Genomic DNA, 23,371 nt, shown 5'->3' with positions numbered 1-23,371 from the left:
TACTTGGATCCTCTGTGGCAGGCACTGTGTTATGTCCTAATAGACAACATTTAATTAATCTTCATGATAATCCAATGAAGTAACAGACACACAAAGAAGTTAAGACTTCGGGCTCTGCGGTTGTCAGCCCCAGGTGCAAATCCCATCTGGATCATAGCTCTTCCTCCTGAAATATGGGCAGTAGCCTCAGGATTGTTGTGAAGCCTAAAGAAGGTAATGCATAAGAGCTCTCAGCATGAGGTGCTGTGCACAGTGAGCATTCAGTAGGTGATGTAGTTGCTGCTGTTGCCAGTATTTAGTATTATTGCCATGCTTTAGAGTGAGGCCCAGTGAGGTGAAACAAATAGCCCAAGAGCACACAGCTCTATTAAGTAATAAAAGGCGGATGTCACATTCTGCAACGTTAAAAGCACAGGATGTGAGAAGGAATGGATAGAACGATCCTTCTCATTCCTCCCAGGTATCTACAGATAGGCCCTGATTTATGCTGATTTGAATTGTGATTTTTTTTATTTAATCATGGGTTGATTGGTGTACTAAATGCGTTTTGGATTCCTGATACTTTGGACTTATGATGGATTTATCGGGACGTATCTGCATCAGAAGTCAAGGAGCATCTGTACTTATATGAAAATTCTAGACCAAAGACTGAAATATACTTTTCATTTAAAATTCAGTGTTAGCTACCCGCTTCTGCCCCAAACAGCTTTCATGATGAAACTTGCCTTTTTGATCCATTATGTGAGCAAGAAGAAGTTTATGTTCACAGAAGGGCTTTTGAGAATACTAATGGCACTCTCCATAGCAACTTAAGCCCCCACTCTATTTCCTTTAACAGCTATTTTTTTTTTTTATCATCAGTATCATGTGAATGAGAGAGCCACCGCATGAGCCCTGGAGGCAGTGGCCTTCAGGGTTGATGTTCTTAGGGTTGGGGTGATGTTGAGCGGTGCATTTAGAAGTAAACATTGCACGTGCGTTTTTTTTGTAAACTGTCTCAAAAGAAAGAATTAAGGATAAATATTGCTTGGCTTAGTTTTAGAAGGAATGGTACCAGCTCCTGTTTGTACCTCTGGTAGAACTCGGCTGTGAATCTGTCTCGTCCTGGGCTTTTTTTGGTTGGTAGGCTATTAATTACTGCCTCAATTTCAGAACTTGTTATTGGTCTATTCAGGGAGTCGACTTCTTCCTGGTTTAGTCTTGGGAGGATGTGTGTGTCCAGGAATTTATCCATTTCTTCTAGATTTTCTAGTTTATTTGTGTAGAAGTGTTTATAGTATTATCTGGTGGTAGTTTGTATTTCTGTGGGATTAGTAGTGATATCCCCTTTATTATTTTTCTTGTGTCTGTTTGATTCTTCTCTCTTTTCATCTTTATTAGTCTGGCTAGTGGTCTATCTATTTTGTCAATCTTTTCAAAAATCCAGCTCCTAGGTAATACCATTCAGGACATAGGCATGGGCAAAGACTTCATGACTAAAACACCAAAAGCAATGACAACAAAAGCCAAAATTGACAAATGGGATCTAATTAAACTAAAGAGCTTCTGCACAGCAAAAGAAGCTACCATCAGAGTGAACAGGCAACCTACAGAATGGGAGAAAACTTTTGCAGTCTATCCATCTGACAAAGGGCTAATATCCAGAATCTACAAGGAACTTAAACAAATTTACAAGAAAAAAACAACTGCATCAAAAAGTGGGCGAAGGATATGAACAGACATTTTTCAAAAGAAGACATTTGTGTGGCCAAAAAACATATGAAAAAAAGATCATCATCACTGGTCATTAGAGAAATGCAAATCAAAACCACAATGTGGTACCATCTCAAGCCAGTTAGAATGGTGATCATTAAAATGTCAGGAAATAATAGATGCTGGAGAGGATGTGGAGAAATAGGAATGCTTTTACACTGTTGGTGGGAGTGTAAATTAGTTCAACCATTGTGGAAGACAGTGTGGTGATTCCTCAAGAATCTAGAAGCAGAAATACCATTTGACCCAGCAATCCCATTACTGGGTATACACCCAAAGTATTATAAATAATTCTGCTATAAAGATACATGCACATGTATGTTTATTGCAGCACTATTCACGATAGCAAAGACTTGGAACCAACCCAAATGCCCATCAATGATAGACTGGATAAAGAAAATGTGGCATATATACACCGTGGAATACTGTGCAGCTATAAAAAGAATGAGTTTATGTCCTTTGCAGGGACATGGATGAAGCTGGAAACCATCATTCTCAGCAGACTAACACAGGAACAGAAAACTAAACATCGCATGTTCTCACTCCTAAGTGGGAGTTGAACAATGAGAACCTATGGGCACAGAGAGGGGAACATCACACACTGGGGCCTTTTGGGGTTTGGGGGACAAGGGGAGGGATAGCATTAGGAGAAATACCTAACGTAGATGACGGGTTGATGGGTGCAGCAAACCACCATGGCATATGTATACCTGTGTAACAAACCTGCACATTCTGCACATGTATCCCAGAACTTAAGCATATAAAAACAAAAGAATTAAGGAAAAATAGAGCCAAAGGTTACTGGAACAAACGCACCACGTGTTGACAGACTGCTTTGTTTTTTATTGTGTTGTTAGGATAGCCATTATATGAGTCTGGTCTTGGAAGTGATGCACTTTTCTTTTAAATGAATTTGTTCCTTACTGCAACAAAACAACATTTCCCAGAATATTTCTCAATGCTAGGATTAACTTGATTCCTGTTTGATGGAGTATGAGCGAAAGAGAATGTGTTCCCCACTGGGAGGGTGAGGACTCTAGCCCAAAGTGAAATACCCACTGGTGTAGTTTGGATATCTGTCCCTTCCAAATCTCATACTGAATGTGATAGCCAGGGGCCTCGTCGGAGGTGTTTGGGTCATGGAGGTGGATCCCTCATGAAGGGCTTGGTGTCTTCCCAGTGGTAATGGGTGAATTCTTGTTCTATGAGTTTATGAGAGAGCTGGTTAATTAGAAGAGCCTGGCATCTCTCTTGCTCCCTCTCGCCAGGTGATGTGCCTGCTCCCCCTTCCTTTCCACCATGAGTAAAAGTTTCCCAAGGCCTCACCAGAAGCCAAGCAGATGCCAGTGCCTTGTAGAACCATAAACCAAATAAACCTTTTCTTCATATTAATTACCCAGTCTCAGATATTTCTTTATAGCAATGCAAAATGGACTAAGAAACTTATCCTTTAAATTTTTGTGGCTGGTTTGTATTTTGTTTTGTCTTTTTTTTTCTTTCTTCCTCCCTCCCTGCTTCCTTCCTTCCCTCTTTCCCTTCAGCCATTTCTCTTTCCATTCAGCCATTTCTCTTTCCCTTCATCCTTCTCTCTTTCCCTTCATCCTTCTCTCTTTCCCGTCATCCTTCTCTCTTTCCCTTCATCCTTCTCTCTTTCCCGTCATCCTTCTCTCTTTCCCGTCATCCTTCTCTCTTTCCCGTCATCCTTCTCTCTTTCCCGTCATCCTTCTCTCTTTCCCGTCATCCTTCTCTCTTTCCCGTCATCCTTCTCTCTTTCCCGTCATCCTTCTCTCTTTCCCGTCATCCTTCTCTCTTTCCCGTCATCCTTCTCTCTTTCCCGTCATCCTTCTCTCTTTCCCGTCATCCTTCTCTCTTTCCCTTCATCCTTCTCTCTTTCCCTTCATCCTTCTCTCTTTCCCGTCATCCTTCTCTCTTTCCCTTCATCCTTCTCTCTTTCCCTTCATCCTTCTCTCTTTCCCGTCATCCTTCTCTCTTTCCCGTCATCCTTCTCTCTTTCCCTTCATCCTTCTCTCTTTCCCGTCATCCTTCTCTCTTTCCCGTCATCCTTCTCTCTTTCCCTTCATCCTTCTCTCTTTCCCGTCATCCTTCTCTCTTTCCCGTCATCCTTCTCTCTTTCCCTTCATCCTTCTCTCTTTCCCGTCATCCTTCTCTCTTTCCCTTCATCCTTCTCTCTTTCCCTTCATCCTTCTCTCTTTCCCGTCATCCTTCTCTCTTTCCCGTCATCCTTCTCTCTTTCCCGTCATCCTTCTCTCTTTCCCGTCATCCTTCTCTCTTTCCCGTCATCCTTCTCTCTTTCCCGTCATCCTTCTCTCTTTCCCTTCATCCTTCTCTCTTTCCCTTCATCCTTCTCTCTTTCCCTTCATCCTTCTCTCTTTCCCTTCATCCTTCTCTCTTTCCCGTCATCCTTCTCTCTTTCCTGTCATCATTCTCTTTCCCTTCCTTCCTCCCTCTATTCCTCTCTTCCTAGCTTTCTCCTTTCCTTCCTCCCTTACTTTCTCCCTCCCTTCCTCTCTTCCTTCTTTCCTTCCTTTCTTTCCAGAATCCTAAAGCTTCGCCTCTGCCTCTTCCAAACAAAAAGTAAAACAAAGCAACAAGTAGGATTGTTTACCAGCTGCTCTGTGGCCACTAAAACAAATAAGTTGTAGTGGGTATAGACCAGTAATGTTTATTGACTGACATTGCCTGTGTGCAGCTGTTGACCTGTTAACTTTAAATTTAGTTTATGTGGGGGCAGGCATGGCTGTCACACTCACCCTAAATCTTCTGTCTATTACAGAGGAGGAATTCCATGAGCCATATTAGAAACACTACCTTCTCATTCTTCACTCTTAAAATATATGCTTCCTTTTGGGAGTTTTACGTGAAGTAAAATGAGAACATCATCTGTGTGTTTCCTGGGTGGGCCTTTGAATCAAGAATGCAGGCTGTTCCTTCCGTGTGTTAGGTGCTGCGTGCAACCTTGCCTCTCCAGGTGCCCCAGACACATGACTGAATACAGCAGGGACAGACCCCTCCTTCACGGAGCTCATTTTCTGGCACAGGCAAAGTGACCCTTTTCACCTCTTAGAGGAGGAAGTTGGCAAAGTTTTTCTGTAAGGGGCTAGATAATAAATCCTTGAGACGTGTGGACCAGCGGATTTCTATGGTACCTACTACGGCCAGGCAGTGAAAGCAGCTGTAACTTATGTGCAGTGATGGGTATGGTGATGTCTCAATAACATTTTACTCACAAAAGCTGGCCTCGGGGTGGACTCGAGCCCAGGTGTGCTACCTGTGGGTTACAGTCTTCACTTCTGACAGAAGTCCTTATTTAAGGCCTCGAGATTTTCTATACTACAGATTTTTTACTGAGGCTGCCTACCCTCCCGACTGCTTTGAGCTGTCTCCAGCTTTTTAGCTCATCCATAGTTCATGAGACACAAAGAACAGCATGTCTGCATTCTGTGTACAGATACTCAGCCTTCTCCATGCCCTGCCTCTGGAATAGTCTCCATTAATCCAAACAAATGTAGAGTTGGGGAAAGAAATAGAGCAGAATATTTGTGTTTAGCCCTTGTCTGCTTGGCTAATGGTGTCTGCTTTGATTTCTCAAGAAGACTTTAAAAAGAAACCATTGTCTGTTGAGCACCTGTTGAGTTCTGGGAGTGTGCTGAGTCCTCAGAATACATAGCTGCAGGACACAGCTTCCCGCTCCTCAAGTATGGACAGGTCAGGGAGAGAGTTAGACAAGCAGATACTCAGCAGAGGTGAACACAGGGAGGTTGGTGGACAGAGCTCAACATCCGATGCCAGTGGGGCATGGGGAGTGAGGGGTGCGTGTGTGTGTGTGTGTGTGTGAGAGAGAGAGAGAGAGAGAGACTCACAGAGAGAGAGAGAAGAGAAAGAGAAGAAGACAGAGGAGAGAGAGAAGAGAGGGAGAAAGAGAAGGAAAAGGAGGATGAGGAGGAAAACAGAGGGAAATAGGGGAGGGAAAGTGAGAGGGAGGGAGGAGGGAGTGTGAGCTGAGGAGAAGCAGCAGAAATTTCCATTAAGGGGCTGTAACACTTACACCTTGAGAGCTGGATTAGTCCAAAGAGGAGGCGCTATTACACAGCATCCCTATAGGGTGTGTAGGAGCTGGCTTCAGCCAAGCCACATGGGGTTTAGGTCACAGAGGATGTGGGTCTCTGGTCTTTTATCCTTTTATTCCCCTTTTAGTGCTGTTTATACTTGGAACAATAATGAACTTATAATTCTAAATAATTGTAGATATAAAAGTAAATAATTTAGATACAGATAAAAATGCGACATTATGTGTTCTTAAAATGATACAGAATATACTAAACTAAATTGAATGGCAGAGAGTAAACATGAAGTTAAAAGTAGCAATTTGCACATCAGGAAAGAGAAAATCTAAGAGCTGATTTCTGTAAAATAGACAAGTTTGTGGTAAGTTTAATTCATTAAAAGAGCAAAAATGTAAACACAAATACCATCATACAAGTATATTCAGCATCATTTCATTGGCAATTTTCATTTTGCTATCACCTTTTTACTTCCTTTCCCCATCTCCTCTCTGCTTCCATCTTCTAACTTTTTGTCTTCTCCAGGAGAACCAATGGAAGTAACCCAATGTATACCCTTTCATACATTTCTCTATAATCATATAATCCTATACAAAGACATATACCCATATATATGTTTTGTTTCCTTTTTGTAAGGTTAGATTCTTATTAAAGATATTTTTCTATACATTCATTTTTTTTCTGTTTCACTTAACAATACATCTTGGTCAATCCTTCAGGTCAACAGACACATAAATCATTCATTATTTGTAATGGCTACCCGCTTTCAGTTTTCCCCACTACAAGTAATGGTACACAAAACATCTTTGTCTGTATTATATTATGTGTCTCTGTAGAAGGTATTTATGGCATTTGCATTGCTGGCTGGAAGCACATTTGTACATTTGAATAGATTGGCAGGTTGGTTTCCAGGAGAGATGTGGTAATTCACATTCCCACCAGCACTGTATAAATGTGACCATTTCCCTACATCTTCACCAGCAATTGGCATTATTTTAAGATGTTCCAGTTTTATCAGTGAAAAACTGGTGTCATATTATTGCTTTATTTTGCATTTTTTGGCTTCTTTCAGCATTATTTCTTATGTTAATTGGTCATTTGAATTCATCTTTCGTGAATTGCCTATCATATTCTTACCCATATACCTCTTTTCTCTTTTATATGGTTTTATTATCAAGGAACTGCTCTTTGACTATTATGAACATTTACTCTTTATCTGTTATGTATTTTTGTGAAGTTATTTCCTCAGTCTCTCATTTCCTTTATGATCATACAAAATTTTTAGTTTTTATGTGGTAAAATATGTTCGTTTCCCCTCACATATCCTGTCTTGACTAATAGGATATACCTCTCCTAACGGTTACACAGTACTTCTACTAGGTTATCTTCTAAAGTATTTATTGTTCTAATTTTTTACCACTAAGTCTTTAATCTATATGGAACTGTTTTACCTTTCCAACTTTTATTTTAGGTTCAAAGGGTACATGTGCAGGTTTTTTACATGGGTAAATTGCATGTTACAGGGATTTGGTGTACAAATAATTTTGTCATCCAAGGAATCAGCATAGTACCCAACAAGTAGTTTTTCAATTCTCACCTTCCACCCTCCACTTTCAAGTAAGCCCCAGTGTCGATTGTACCCTTCTTTGTGTCCATGTGTACTCGATGTTTAGCTCCCACTTATAAGTGATAACACGCAGTATTTAGTTTTCTGTCCCCGAGTTAATTCACTTAGGATAATGGCCTCCAGCTCCATCCATGTTGCTGCAAAGGACATGATTTCATTCTTTTTTATAGCTGCAGGTATTCTATGATATGTATGTACCACTTTTTCTTCATCCAGTCCACTGTTAAGCATCTAGGTTGATTCCATGTTTTTGGCATTGTGAATAGTGCTGTGATGAACATGCACATGCCTGTCTCTTTATGGTAGAATGATTTATTTTTTCTTTGGGTCTATACCCAGTAATGGGATTGTTGGGTCGAATTATAGTCTGTTTTAAGTTCTTTGAGAAATCTCCAGAAAGCTCTCTACAGTGTCTGAACTAATTTATATTCCCCAGTAGTATATGTGTTCTCTTTTCTTTGCAACCTCACCAGCATCTGTTACTTTTTTGACTTTTTAATAACAGCCAATCTGACGGGTGTGAGGTGGTATCTCATTGTGGTTTTGATTTGCATTTCCCTAAAGAGTAGTGATATTGAGCATTTTTCTATATGCTTGTTGGCTGCATGCATGTCTTCTTTTGAGAGGTGTCTGTTCATATCCTTTGAACATTTTTTAATGGAGTTGTTTGTTTTTTTCTTGTTGATTTGATTAAGTTCCTTATTAAGGAACTTAAGTTTCTGAAAGTTAGGCCTTTGTCAGGTGTATAGTTTGTGAATATTTTCTCCCATTATGTAGGTTGTCTGTCTACTCTGTTGACAGTTTCTTTTGCTGTGCATAAACTCTTTAGTTTAATTAAGTCTCACTTGTCAATATTTTTGTCGCAATTGCTTTTCAAGTCTTTGTCATGAAGTCTTTGCCACAGTCCATGTCCAGTACAGTATTTCTTAGGTTTTCTTCTAGAGTTTATATAGTTTTGGGTTTTACATTTAAGTCTTTAATCCATCTTGAGTTGATTTTTGTATGTGGTGAAACAAAGGGGTCCAGTTTCAATCTTCTGCATGTGGCTAGCCAGTTATCCTAACACCATTTATTGAATAGAGAGCGCTTTCCCTATTGCTTGTTATTGTCAGCTTTGTTGAAGATCAGATGGTTGTAGGTATGCAGCTTTATTTCTGGTTTCTCTGACTTGTTGCATTGGTCTGTATGTTTTTGTACCAGTACCACGCTGCTTTACTTAGAGTTATACTATAGTTTGAAGTGATATCTGATGCTTCCAGCTTTGTTCTTTTTGCTTAGGATTGCTTTGGCTATTCAGACTCTTTTTTGGTTCCAAATGAATTTTAGAATAGTTTTTTCTAATTCTGTGAAAAAAATGTTATTGGTAGTTTGATAGAAATGGCATTGAATCTGTAAATTGCTTTGGGCAGTATAGCCATTTTAACAATATTGACTCTTCCCATCCATGAGCATAGAATGTTTTTTCATTTATTTGTGTCATCTCTGATTTCTTTCACCAGTGTTTTATAATTCTTATTGTAGAGATCTTTCACCTCCTTGTCTAGCTGTATTTCTACATATGTCATTCTTTTTGTGGCCATTGTGAGTGAGATTGCATTCTTTATTTGGCTCTCAGCATGAGTGTTATTGGTGTGTAGAAATGCTACTGATTTTTTGTACATTGATTTTTGTATCCTGAAACTTTGATGAAGTTGTTTATTAGATCTACGAGTCTTTGGGCAGAAATGATGGCATTTTCTAGGTATAGAATCATATAGTCTGTGAAAATGATAGTTCAACTTTTTTTCTTCCTATTTGTATGTCTTTTTTTCTATGCCTTTTATTTCTTTCTCTTGCCTTATTGCTCTATCTAGGACTTCCAGTACTATGTTGAATAGCGGTGGCGAGAGAAGGTATCCTTGTCTTGTTCTGGTTTTCAAGAGGATTGCTTCCAGCTTTTACCCATTCGATGTGAGTTTGGCTGTGGATTTGTCATAGATGGATGTTATTATTTTGAGATATGTTCCTTCAATGCCTAGTTTGTTGAGGATTTTTAACAAGAAGGGATGTTGAATTTTACAGAAAGTTTTTTTCTGTCTCTATTGAGATGATCATGTGCTTTTTGTTTTTAGTTCTGTTTATGTGATGAATCACATTTATTGATTTGCATATGTTGAAGCAATGTTGCATCCCAGGAATAAAGCATACTTGATTGTAGAGGATTAGCTTTTTGATGTGCTACTGGATTCAGTTTGCTAGTATTTTGTTGAAGATTTTTCATCTATGTTCATCAGGTATATTGGCCTGAAGTGTTCTTTTTGTTGTTGTTGCTGTATCTTTGCCTGGTTTTGGTATCAGAATGATGCTGACCTCATAGAATGAGTTAGGGAGGAATCCTTCCTCCTTGATTTTTTTGGAATAATTTCCACAGAATTGGTATAGACTATTCTTTACATACCTGGTAGAATTCAGCTCTGAATTCATTTGGGCCAGGGCTTTTCCCGGTTGGTAGGATTTTTTTTTTTTTTTAATTACTGATTCAATTTTGGAACTTGTTATTGGTCAATTCAGGTTCAGTTTCTTCCTGGTTCAATCTTGGGAGGTTTTATGTTTCCAGGAATTTATCAATTTCTTGTAGATTTTCTAGTTTGTGTACATAGAGGTGTTCATAATAGACTCTTAGGGTTTTTTGAATTTCTTTATGGTTGGTGGTAATGTCTCCTTTGTCATTTCTGATTGTGTGTTTTTGGATCTTCTCTTTTTAAAAATTAGTCTAGCTACTTGTCTGTCAATGTTACTTATTCTTTCAAAGAACCACCTTTTATTTTTATTGATCTTTTGTAAGCCATTTCGTTTACTTCAGCTCTCATTTTGGTTATTTCCTTTCTTCTAACTTTGGAATTTATTTACTCTTGTTTTTCTAGTTCCTCTAGGTGTGATGTTACGTTGTTAATTTGAGATCTTTCTAACTTTTTGATGTGCACATTTAGCACTATAAACTTTCCTCTTAACAGTGCTTTAGCTGTGTCCCAGAGATCTGGCATGTTGTATTTTTGTTTTCATTAGTTTCAAAGAATTTCTTGATTTCTGTCTTAATTTCCTTCTTTACCCAAAAGTCATTCGGGGTCAGATTATTTAATTTCCATCTAATGGTATGGTTTTGAGAGACTTTCTTGGTACTTATTTCTATTTTTATTGTGCTGTGGTCTGAAAGTGTGGCTGGTATGATTTCGTTTTTTGGAATTTGTTGAGAATTGCTTTATGGGCTTAGCATATGGTAAATGTTAGAGTATGTGGCATGTGCATATGAGAAGACTGTATATTCTGTTATTGGGTGCAGTATTCTGTAGATGTCTTTTAGGTCCATTTGATCAAGTGTCGAATTTTTATCCCGAGATCTTCGTTAGTATTCTGCCTTGATTATAGGTCTAATACTGTCAGTTGGGGGTTGAATTATTTCACTATTATTTTGTGCAGTTATCTAAGTGATTTTATTAGTCTCTACAAACTTGTTTTATGAGTCTGGGTGCTCCAGTGCCGGGTGCGTATATATTTAGGATAGTTAAGTGTTTTTATTGAATGGAACCCTTTATTATTAGGTAATATCCTTCTTTGTCCTTTTGATCATTGTTGGTTTAGTCTGTTTTGTCTGAAATAAGAATAGCAACCGGTGCTCTTTTTTTGTTTTCTGTTTGTCTGATAGATTTTTCTCCATCCCTTTACTTCGAGCCTATGGGTATCACTGCATGTGAGAGGTCTCTTGAAGATAGCATACAATTGGCTTTGGCTTCTTTATCCAAGATGCCACGCTGTGCCTTTTGAGTGGGGTGTTTAGTCCATTTACGTTTAAGATTAATAACAGTATGTGCAGATTTGATCCTGTCATCATGTTGTTAGCTGGTGGTTATGTAGACTTGATTGTGTAGTTGCTTTATAGTGTCACTGGTTTATCTCCTCCTTCTGATCTTGGACTAGCAACCAAGAAATAAAGCACCTAGCACGAGTGCCTTGGGCTCACCAACACTGTAATTCAGGACAAAACCCTTGTAATTTTGCAAATGATGGGGTTTTTAAATAGGCTGGACTTCAACACCTTGTTTTCTAAAAGGGAAAAATATAACCATGTCCAAGACATAGCTTTTCTCACAAACAAAGTGACTGAGATAGGTCCAAGGGAAATACTCCAAAGCAGTGGATTCCGAACTCAAGCCTTCCAAAGATTCACATTTTGAAAGCTCTATGAATTTAGGAGACTCCTTCAGGAAAATTTGTTGCCCACCTAAGGGCTTCTTTGTGTAGGTACCATTAATCCTAAGGAAATAATTAAAATACAGCCTCTAGTGAAAAGTTCTGTCCACTGACAACTGATGGATTGTCAGTGGACAAGCTTCAGACCTTATGATGCGACAGCAATATCTCTGCACAGCACGTGGAAAACTGTGGGGGACACTAGGGGGGCACAGATGTGGTAAGGAGAACAGCCTGTGTTTGCACAGCTCCTTTGCTAGCGCTCTTGGTGCTGAGGTATTCACTCAGGAAGTATCCAAGGGTTTGGGAAGGGCAATCATGAGGGGCCCTTTACATCCCAGGCCTTACATTTCTGCAGACCTCCTGCCCTGGCCACTGAGAATCATGCAGGCTATAGGACTTCCCTCTCTGAGTCCCCACTTCAGGGAAAAGACATCATAAGTTACAGAAACAGGACAACCAGGGAGCAAGGATGCCCTCCTTAGCAAGCTTCATGTAGGGAAGTGGCCCAGGACTTGTTGAGACAGACTTGAGGGCAAGTGGCTCATGATGCTGGGATCAGGGTACAGTGTCACAGGATACCTTCAACCAGGGCCTCTCCCACTGAACCTCTCGAGCAAAGGTGGTAGGGGCACCCCAGGGTTTCACCTTCCCCTCCTTGGCTAGTTTGTCATTGAGATGGCAAAGCTGAGCCAGGAACCCATCATTGGGGCTGATCTCACAGTTCTGCCTCATGATACTCAGGATGGACTTGATGTCCAACTTCTGGCAATCATGAGGTACATGATAACTAGAGCTGGAGATGGCTGTAACCTTCCCAGCACTGGTCGAGCACGTGGCCATTCTTTTGAGCCAAGGCCTGGTCAGTGAAGTCTGTAGCCCTTTCAAAGTAGGTGCTGAGGTTGAACTCCTGCACTTCATTGGCCTTGATGCCCAGGTAGGTGATGCCAGAGTCCTTGGAGAAGTTGGCATTGTTTATGTGCATGAAAGACCTGCCCTCAGTGGTATTCAGGGCATGAATACTGCCCAGTTTCTGAAGCTTGGGGATATCCTTATCCACAGATGTGTTGCCCATGTAAATCATCAGGGTGACCTCATTGCAGGGCTGGCTTGGGAGGCTGTAGCAGCCACTGCTGTCTGAGAGCAGGTCACTGAGATCTTCCATGGAGCATTTGAAAGGGCCTGTCATGGCAGCAGTGGGGCCCGGCATGCTGTGCAGGAGCCAGCAAGGGGGAGTCTGGCAGGCCCTTTTGTCCTTTTTAATTCACTGAAGTTTTCCTACCAAATAAAATAATGCCTGGTACATCATAGGAGATCAATGTTTGTTAAGTGAATGAATGAATGAGTGCTGCTAAGAGCCAGAAATTAATCTTGAGGTCAGTGGGATGTCATATACGGATTCTATGCAAAGAAACTAATATAATCTGATCTGAATTTTTGGAGGACACTACAGAGCAACCCTGGCCACACATATAATTTCACATTTGTATACAAAGAAACTGAAGAAAAAAGAAGGCAAGAAACTCACCCAAGTTCACAGAGCCATTGATTCCCTGAGCCTGGCGGACCTTGTTGCTGATGCTTCCTCCCCACATGGAAATGGAGACAGAGGCCAGCACGGCTGCTCAGGGCACACCCAGCTCACCGTGGCTGAAATGGAGATCTGTGTCTGTGAGGGATTTTGGAACATTTGCATCATTGTCCTGATCATTGGCCATCAGTCACAGCACCCACTTGCTGTCCAAAACAGAATGGAGAGTCCTGTCATCCAAAGAAGGAGTTCAGGCCAGCCAGGCCAAACGAAGAGTGGTTCTGAGCAGCACGCAGATGATGGCCCCTTTCTGGGCAATGGGAAGCAGTGTTCTTAAGCACTGGGAAATGCTTTCTTTCTTTCTTTCTTTCTTTCCTTCCTTCCTTCCTTCTTTCTTTTCTTTTCTTTCTTTCTTTCTTTTTTTTTTTTTTGAGATGGACTCTTCTTCTGTTGCCCAGGCTGGAGTGCAGTGGCGCTATCTCGGCCCGGCCAGTGCTTCTTAACAGTTTTGGTCTATGCAAGCAATGTAAGAGGAAGATGTCTCTGAGGCCAGAAACCTGGGTCAGGGCTGCCCTCAAGACAAGGAAAGGTCCCAGTACCCAGCAGGGGCACCACACATGAGCCCATTCCCTTGGGTGCTGGGCTGTGCCCAGGTGGGTGGGCCTCCCTGGTCTTATACAGGGCAGCTGTCTCTAGAGGCCACCAGAGCGAGGCCACAGGAACCCTAGGAAGGGGAATTTGCTGGTGGCTGGGGCAGCTGTAAGAGAATGCCACAGACTGGGGGCTCAAACAGCACACATCTCCTGTTTCACAGTGCTGGAGGCAGGAAGTCCAAGATCAAGATGTCAGCCAGTTTGGTGTCTTCTGAGACCTCTCTCCTTGGCCTGCAGACAGCCACCTTCCTGCTGTGTCCTCACACGGTCTTTCCTCTGCACGTGCATCCCTGGTGTCCGTCTGTGTGTCCCGATCTCCTTCTCATAAGGACATCAGTTATATAGGGTCAGGGCCCACCCTGATGACCTCATTTAACCCAGGTTACCTTTTTAAGGGCTTCACCTCCAAAATCAGTCACTTTGGGGGTTAGGATTTCAACATATGAATTTGGGGGGACACAGTTTGGACCATAACTATGGGATGTTGAAGCAGGATGCTGAAAGCTTCCAAAGGAGGTGGCCTTCCTTTGAAGGGACCTCCAAGGGTCGGGTGAATGTGGACAGGCAGCCACCTCAGAGAAAAGGGCCCCCATTCCTCCTCAGCACCAAGAACACCTGTAACTCCTTTGGAACTTTTATCTCTGTATTTCAGACCATATGCACAGTCTCTGTTTTACAGATGCTAAAATAAGTGAGTTTAGATGAGTATTCATGAACACGTTTTCCTGCACGTGGGAGATTTTCTCCTTTTGACTCATGTAGTTTTCAAGGGCATATCCTGCTATTGTCCTCCTGGCTTTGAGCTGCCTGCAGTGTGTGCATTCTCTTTCCATCACACACGCACACCGTGCACACACATACACATGCACACACGCGTGCTCACATGACAACCCCAAATTGATACACAATTGCACTTCCAGAGCATTGCCTACCCTGACAAACACCACGTCTACTGCCCCTGATAAATGGAGACTAGTGTGTATTCTCAGAGTGCATGCAGACAGCAGAACATGCACTCAGTGATGGTTTGTGTTGAATGTTTAAACACTGCCATTTTGGAAGTCAAGTGTCAGCAGGGTGGGAGGTGTGGTGTTCCCACAGCTCTGAAAAGAACACCCCATGAAGATTTGAGGAGGCCCCTTTGGGGACACAGCCGCCACTGGGAGGAGCCAAGTGGGCTGGCGCTGTGTGAGCATTTTGCTTGACAAGGGTTGTTAGAGTAGACCAGAAGGCCTGTTTCCGGGAAATATTTTCTCCATTTCCTCTCTACATAGGTCTCTCCAAATTTCTTAGAAGATACACTATTAAGGTGTCTCCTTAAGGACCATTTTTACTATTTTCCAGAAAGTTTAGAAATAAAAGAGGGGGTAGAGAAATATCAGAATTATCAGAGCATGTCTTAGCCTGTAAGGGAGTAGATTTTTGTCATTGTAGGAGCTAGAGGTAGAAAAAGACGTGGAAAGGAATGAACCAATGAGGAAACACCACTGCTTGGCAGGCCAGCATCTTGAATGTCCTCATCACACGAGTGTGTCCTGGATCCCACCCAAGGCCCTCCAGGAGTGGATCTGCCTCTAGATTTCCTGCTCTTATCCACTCTGTTGCTAGATCACAGAAGCAGCGCCATGATTTATTATTTAACAACCTACAAAACATTATTATAGAAATGAAACATTCAACAGGAACTGTGAAGCCATTTACAATGGAATCAACAAGACAACAAGACGTTTGATGTAAGAGAGAAGGACTGCTTAGGAAACAAATAATCCGTGAAGTGTGGAGCCGCCCCATCCTAAAAACAAATACACTTTAGAGTAACTGAATTTAAATACTTCTAAACCAGATACAGTTTTTAAAAATGTATGCTTTTATATTATAGTCATGCTGAATTAAGTTTGAGGACTATTGCTCTGCAGCTATACACAGATACATTGCAAAATGACTAACAGCTTAAGCTAAAATGGTTTTCCTTTTACTGAATTGATAGTACAATTTAGAATCACAACTTTTTTGAGGCTAGCTAGACTAGCCTGCTAACCACCCCTAAGCATTCTGTGCAGTGTGATAAAAGTTATCCACATCCAAGTCCACCTCTCTGTGGAGCCAGTTCCATCCTCCCACCTAGAATTGTGCTTTTTTGCTTTTCTTCAGGACTTACTATATATTCATGAGCTTGCATGAATTACTATCATTTATCTGCAAAAACTACTACATTGAGTATATTCTCCTAGAGGATGGAACCACATCTAACTTATTTCTAGATGAGTTACCATGCCCAGCCCCTGAGAAACTAGTTCTTATTTGCTGTTGCAGATCACTCGAGGGTCATCTGTAAGAGCCTGGAGGCCGACCCAGCTGCAGTGAAGAAGAATTTCTTAAAATATCCCTTCAGTGTTGGCTCTGTTTCCTTTGAAAAACAGAGCAGAGGCTATGGTGGCTAGACCCAAGGGATGAAAGGAAAATTGGTATATAAACTGCAGTTGTTTTCAAGCTGATGTCAAGTCTAGAGAAAACAAATCAGTGTAACTGTATACACCTGTCTTCCCAGGACCTAAAGGGGAAGACAAGTGATTACAGAAGCAGTAGTGTCTGAGGGACAAACAGTGGCATACATGTAATCTACTGACAGGGACTCAGGAATCTGGCATCGCTCCAGGTGCTTCAGCTCAATTATAAGGCATTTAAATGATCAAGTAGCTGATATTTGGCCCAGCTTCCTCAGTTCTTCACCTCAGTTTCAGTAGGCTTAAATGATAGTTGAAATCTTGGCTTTGTTTACAGCATATCCATTCAGTATTTGGGGAAATAATTTTTAACTGAAGCCCTAGTTATGGGGTAAGTTTCTTTTAGGAAATCTTTTACACGATTATTTTTTGAGATGTCATTTTCTTCTGTCCGAATGAGATTTTAAAGAAAATCCTTATGCTTATTATTTTGTGGTGGAATACACATCCACCGTACCATCTTGGCCATTTTCATGGGACCATTCACTAGTGTGAAGCACATTCACGTTGTCGTACAACCATCACCACCGCCCATCTCTAGGACCTTTTCATCTTCCCACACTGAAACTTTGTACTCACGAAACACTAACTCCCTTTCCCTCCCCCTGACCTTGGCAACAACTGTTCTCCTTTCAGTCTCTATGACTTTGACCATTCTGGGGTCATTCTAGGGATCTCATACCAGTGGAGTCTTATGGTATTTGTCCTTTTGTGACTGACTTACTTTACTCAGCATCATGTCCTCAAGGCTCATCCATGTTGTTGCATGTGTCAGAAGGTTCTTCCTTTTGAAGGCTGAATAATATTCTACTGTATAGATATACCACATGCCACATTGTGTTTATCCATCCCCTCTCCAATGTCTCCTGGCCATTCATACTTTAACAATTCCTCTCTAGTTGTACACTCTCTTTACTTCAGTCTAACTCTAGTGCTGTATTACATAAAAAAATGTATTTGGGCCAAATGTCTGAAGGTACATGTTTAGCTTAGAGATGTGACTAAGGACCACTAGGGGAGGAGGCATCTAAAACTCCTCAGTGACAAAAAGGAGGAGAAGTACAACTGCCTGGTGTGGGACAAGAGACAACTAGTCACCACCAGTGAGAGGCTTCACATAATTTCAGCTTCTTTTCATGGTTATGTCAAAATAGAATTACCACCAATTTAGTTTAAAGATTAATTGGCTTGTATTTGCAATTCTAGAATTGAGAAGCTCCTCATTCTGTAAAACAGAGTAAGTGTTCAGATGAAATGAGCTGATGAGGTTGGCTTCCTAGGCACAAAAGGGCTGAAGAAAGCAGAAACAGGGAGCAAAGAGTGGACTGGTCATTTCAGTTACTTTCCTCATAGCGTTAAAACACAGGAGACTTCGTTATTACATTAACTCAGATAAACTAGAACCTCTTGGGGATTTTTGAAAACTGGCCTGTTTCAAAGTTCAGTTGGATTATGTGGAACATGAGTGAGGCCATCCTGGTTTGTTCTGAGATGCTGGGGCCTGGTGCAGGGGCTCATCCAAAACAGCGGCCTCCCATAAACTGTAACACTTATGCACAGAGCTTCTTAAAGGAAATCATTCCCATGAAGTTATATTTCCAAAGCTCAGACGGTGAGCACCTTTTGGAACTTTGTTTCAACCATGTAATGTTTCACCACTGTACTGGCCTTCAAACTCCACTGCTCCACATATTCAGCTCCACACTTGTGGTGAAAGCTGCACAGGCAGGAACGTGGAGTGGGTGTGTTTGCTTGTTTGCAACCTGGGATTGGAGGTGAGTTTCAGCGAAGGGGGAAACTCAGAGTTTCCAAAGTTTATTATGGAGTGCTTCCAAGGAAACAGTCTATTATTGACCATTGATTTGGTGAAGTAGAGCAGCATTTTTTAGCAGGTAAAATCACAGACTTTGGCTTCGCTAAGATGTGTGATTGAGTCTCAGTCTTGCTAACTGAGGCAATCTGGAGAAGTCACCTCGCCTCTCGGAGCCAACTTACCTCTGATGGGCTCAATGTCAGGATTCAGTCTATAGGGTTGCTGTGAAGACAAAAGGCATTGTTAAACAGGTGGGGGTTGCCAGTTATCTAGTAATGGTAGTCATAGCAACAGCAGTGTTTTTAACCACGGAATGTGAAATGAACATTCTGATTAGATGCAAGGCTACTTACTTAAGGAGATGGCCATGAGATGCCAACAAGGCCCCTGTAATGGCCATGATGGCCGCGTCGGGTATGCTGGGGACAGATCCTCCTCTCCTCCTGAGCCCTGGTCCCTTTTCCTAAAGGCAAGGTTTACGGTTAAATACTCAAACAAAAACAGTGTAGGCATTTAGGGCGATAGCCCCTGACTTAACTTTTCAGTTTTGGGTAAACTACATATGAAGGAAAAAGCTGAATCTTGTTATTAAAAAAAAATTCTGTATACTTTCTATACATTTTTTTCTATATATTTCTAAATGAATTAGAAGGTTAAATGCAGGTTCCTCATCTTCTTAACTAACTTCTTTAATTCAAAAATTTCTAAACAAATTTAGCCATAAATCTAACTGAAACTCTCACATCCACATTTTTTTTTTTTTTTTTTTGGTAGGAAGCTTGACTCATTTCATCAAATAGCCTTTGAGAATCCTGGTCACTGGTATTGAAACAACATTGCAAGGTGTTGAGCGTTTGTGCAGGCCCTGCTGGTGAGGTGAGACTCATCTCCTTCTTTGGAGAGCTTCAGGGAGAGTAAAGCTCCTTCTCTGCCAGTCTGTTCTTCGAAAAACAAACTGAAACATAGCAAAATCCAAAAGGTCCAAATCCTGTCATTAGCTATTAAAATGAGTTGCATGGAACCCTATGGCTATTAGTATCGTCACTGGTATTGTGTAAATGCACACACACTACGAGGATGGCCAGATTGCAGATTTGTGTTTTGCATTTCTTTCCATGGCCTTCATTTCTTTTTCTTTTGTCCTAGATAAGTCTGCCAGTTTCTTAGCTAATTTTTACTCTATGTCATATTCCTCCAATATGCCTTTAAAAAGAAGCAGCTGGCATGTTTTAGATAACTCCTTGCAGGGGGAAGTGAGAACTCTGAAGGAGGAAGAGGAGTCAGGGAGGCTCTTGGCAGGGTGATGAGGGCCCCTTGCCCCCACAGCCCCTGAACTCCCTGGCTTCTCTTTCTCTTGATAACTGTTGGGTGCTCTGACTTTGCTGCCCTCAAAAACATGTTATATCTGCCTTGGCAAGCCCTCCTCATGTACTTTCCAGTGCATTTCCTAAGGGCCAGGATTGGAGAGAAGGAAGGGCTCTCCCAGATGCACCCCATTCTTGCCATTTAACATTATCTATGCTACCCTGCAGTTACACTGTCTGCAAGCTCTGACCCAATTTAGGCTCTATGTCTAACCTTAATAGATTGTTCTAACCTCTTCCTGAACATTGCAAGGATCCTAAGACCCCTTTGTCTTAGGATGGCAAAGGCTCAGTTTTCCTCTTCTTAGCTGAACCTGTTATTAAACACATTTGCAAAACTTGCATGGGAGGCTTGAAGTCCATTTCTCAGGTATGAATGACAGGATGAAGACCAGGGCATTCTGATTGCTCGAGTCAGGGGTGTGGGTCATGCCATGACCAGTTTGTGCTGGATGAATGTGGGCAGTGACCCTGTGTGATGTCAGTAAGCTTTGCTGTGCCTTTGTAGTCCCAGGGATGGATTCGACTAAGCCATGTCCTCTCCTTCCAAGTAGTTCTTTGGGCACTGGTGAATATGTGCGTGTTGTTACCTATAATTAGGTGTGCAATTTACAAATAATCCATACTCTTGTCTTTTTCTGAGCTGTGCTTGCTGGCCCAGAAGAGGTGAAGGGTGGCTTCAGTCCCATTTATGTCGCTTAATGAATGGAAGGAATTGGCTGGGATAAACCTGCATGCTATCAAGGAGACTCTGCAAAGATCTCTGCCTCACTGATGTTCTAATGGAGCATTTGCTCAGTTGCAGCATGTTGCCCAGAGCAGAGAGTAGCCATCCTGTAGATGGCAAGAACTAAGGAGGTGGAGCCCAGGCTGCCTTTGTGGGCATTGCAGACCAAATTCGGATACAGGGCCCTCTGCAAACTCAGGTTGAAAATGCAAATCAGGTAATGGAGTCAGTGATAAATTGATGAGCGAAGATGAAGTATATCTAGCTTTTAAAAAATAAAAGGGAGGATCTGCCACAAGTGGTAACCCTTAGAGACAGTGAACATGGGAAAGAGGCAGCTAGCTCAGCCCAGCACCTCTGCACACAGGGTTCACTCTGCAGAGCTGCTGGGAGTGGAGAGGGAGTGGGCATTCCACAGCTACATCTGCAAGGCAGGACCATTGCCCTGGGTGCAGTGCAGAGGCAAAGCGTCTTTATGACCAAGGCACATCCTCAGCTTATTCTGACATTTACCTCCATCCGTGTGTTTTTAAGGCAAATCCACCGCATATTTCTGAAACACCCTCCTGGGAATCAATCGTTAGTCACCAAATTTCATTGGAACTCAAAGCAGAGCTCATGCTGTGATGAATGCCTTTTCTGTTTCTACCGGTGTGATCTTCCAGGCTTTAAACTTGCCATTATTTCTGACCAATTCATTTCAATTAAGGAATTTTTGAGTGTCTGCTATGGCCCTTTGTAATATGATCAGTGGACTGGAAGTGAAGCCTCAGCCAACACTGCTCTAGGTATCTGACGGAGAGCTTGATGTCTCTCTGTTTCTTTTCACCCACCAGTGGGTATCATGCTTCTGAGACACTGGCCCCACTGCCCTGGCTTCCTGGCCCTACATGGGACCTTCTGATGGTCTTGTCCATTGTTATTGTCCTGTGGGATCTGCCCCAGGTTCTAGAAATGAAAGCTCTGCCCAGCCCAGCAGGGAGCCTCCAGGATCCTGCTCCGTGCTGTGGCCTCAAAATTTTGCATCTCACCCTTTCTTACTCCATGTAGTGCTTTGTATTTTACACACCAACAAGTATCATAGTTAAGTGCACTCTCACTACGATTTGAGTCACTGGCACACACAGAGGGATGAAGGAAAGCAAAACATTCTACTCTCAACATAGACACACATAGTGTCAAAAAGAGGGCTTGGCTGTCCTCTCCTGGCAAGGCCATGTGTGGGCACACCCTGAGGTTAGACCCAGGCCAAGTCGCCACAGGTGCCTTCTTCCCAGCGGGACAGCTGTCCTGCCTCTCCCTGAGCTGGTTATTGATGGGAGGAGGGTGAACTGCAAACCAGCCGCAGGGACAGAGTAGGGAGGCGGAGGAGAACCAGGGCCAGTCTGTCGCCTTCAGAGGTGACCTGAATTTGGGAACCTCCCCACTTCTCCGAACTGCAGGGGAGCTTCCCGCGCTGTCTCCCAGGCTGGAGTGCAGCTCTGCGATTACAGCTCGCTGTAGCCTCCACCCTCCAGCCTCAAGTGATCCTCCCACCTCCGCCTCCCAAGCAGCTGGGACTACCTACAGATGTGTGCTACCATGCCTGCCTAATTTTTTTTTAATGTTTAATATTTGTTAAAGATGAGGTCTCACCATGTTGCCCAGGCTGTCCAGCCTCAGCCTCCCAAAGTGTTAAGAGTCACAGATGTGACAAAAGCACCCAGCCCTGTTGTCAACGTTCCGTCTTATTCGTGGCAGAAAACTCCCTTAAGAGGGGATTTATGGCAATCCTCATTTCTCAGAATTTTCTTCTCTTACTCAGAAAAGGGGAATTCTGAGAAGGCATCTTGCTGCACTTGTTGATTCTCAATGACCTTTTGCTCAAAATAATCCACATCCCAAAGTGACATATTTTGGGGTGATGTCTTCTGAACCCCTTTACTCAGCAGTGATGGAGGCTTATGTCCCAGGGCTGCTGCTGCTTGTGTTTCAGTTGCTCAGCGTCTCCACTCGGTTCCCATCTGTCTGACTCAGTTGAGTATGGTGTCCTGGCTGGATGCCTCCTGTCCCTGCTGAGGCCGAGCTCTGAGAGTGATTCTCACATCTCATTCCTACCCTCAATGCAAATCTTATGTGCTGGGTTTTTCATGTAAGGAAGTGAGGTTTAGCATAGTGCTCGGGAGTCAGATGTCATTGATTTTGAACCGCTGCGACTGATGGTAATGGGTGGTGACCGTGGCCAGGTCACCTTCCAGAGGAGTCTGCCTTTCCTCACCCCACAGTATGATAAAGGCTCTGCATCCATTCACATTCACACACGGAGAGGAAGTTAGCTTCCATTATTGTGAATCACAGAGTAATGAGGAAATGAACAAATGGATGCAAATCCCCCTGGTCTCCTCTCTCCCTGATGACCCTGGCCATACCAGGGTCTGGGAGGGCAAGCATTCTCTCCACCAATCTCCCAATGGAACCACGCGTGCTCTGACCTGGCCTTCTCCTCTGGCTACAGCCCCAAGTCCTAGCTTCTTCCCCTGAGACTCCAGAGTCTTTGATATGCTATCTCTTGGCTAGTTATCATTCTCTCTCGCAGATTTCAAGTCCCAAGGGGACCCTGTGCCATATTATTTTCTATTTCTATTGCTCTACACTGTAGAGAAGCCAGTATTTTCATGTGTGCAGTGCTCTTGGCCTCAGGGCGGGCTGGCCTCAGGGCGGGCTGGGTTTTAGTTTGGGACCATTGTTTGTGCTCCTCCAAGGTAGGCAGAGTCCAATTTGGGCTCAATCCCTCCCTTACTCTGAGTCAGATAAGGTCTGGGCAAGATAACCTCCATTCCCTTTATGGTTTTTAAGTTGTGGAACTGAGTGAGACACATTCTGTGGGTCTGCCTCTTTCCACCCCACATTCCAGCTCCTGCACCTGTGATGGGGCAGCTCAGGGTGGGCAGGACGAGGACAGTGGTCATGTCCATGGATCCTGTGGCCCTGGATGCAGCATCCCACCCCTCTGTCCACACCCTCCTTAGTCCTCCCCACCTGTGCCCAGCACCTCTGTGCCCACCAGGCAGACAGCGCCCAACCTCCCAGCTGCAGCCCCCAGACTCTTGCT

At 42.7% G+C, this 23,371-nt stretch overlaps 1 protein-coding gene and 1 pseudogene across 3 annotated transcripts in view; one reads left to right on the top strand and one right to left on the bottom strand.

Moving 5' to 3' along the window:
* Positions 1-23,371, top strand: part of GABRG3 (gamma-aminobutyric acid type A receptor subunit gamma3) — a 566,182-nt gene that overhangs the window by 225,172 nt on the left and 317,639 nt on the right. Inside the window, exons 1-2 of one of the 3 annotated variants that reach the window (XM_054666870.2) lie at positions 18,500-18,603; positions 18,964-19,065. The exons of 1 other annotated variant lie outside the window; for it this stretch is intronic. The gene's annotated coding sequence lies outside the window, so the exon portion shown is untranslated. Of the gene's footprint in view, positions 1-18,499; positions 18,659-18,963; positions 19,066-23,371 lie in introns of those variants that run through there. One more of the 3 variants, XM_063794054.1, reaches the window with a different exon arrangement.
* On the bottom strand, positions 12,247-12,877 carry LOC129137130 (dual specificity protein phosphatase 3-like; annotated as a pseudogene).

This window comes from Pan troglodytes, chromosome 16 (genome assembly GCF_028858775.2).
Source record: "Pan troglodytes isolate AG18354 chromosome 16, NHGRI_mPanTro3-v2.0_pri, whole genome shotgun sequence".
In the NCBI taxonomy this organism is placed as follows: domain Eukaryota; kingdom Metazoa; phylum Chordata; class Mammalia; order Primates; family Hominidae; genus Pan; species Pan troglodytes.
This window is presented reverse-complemented; position numbering and strand designations above follow the sequence as displayed.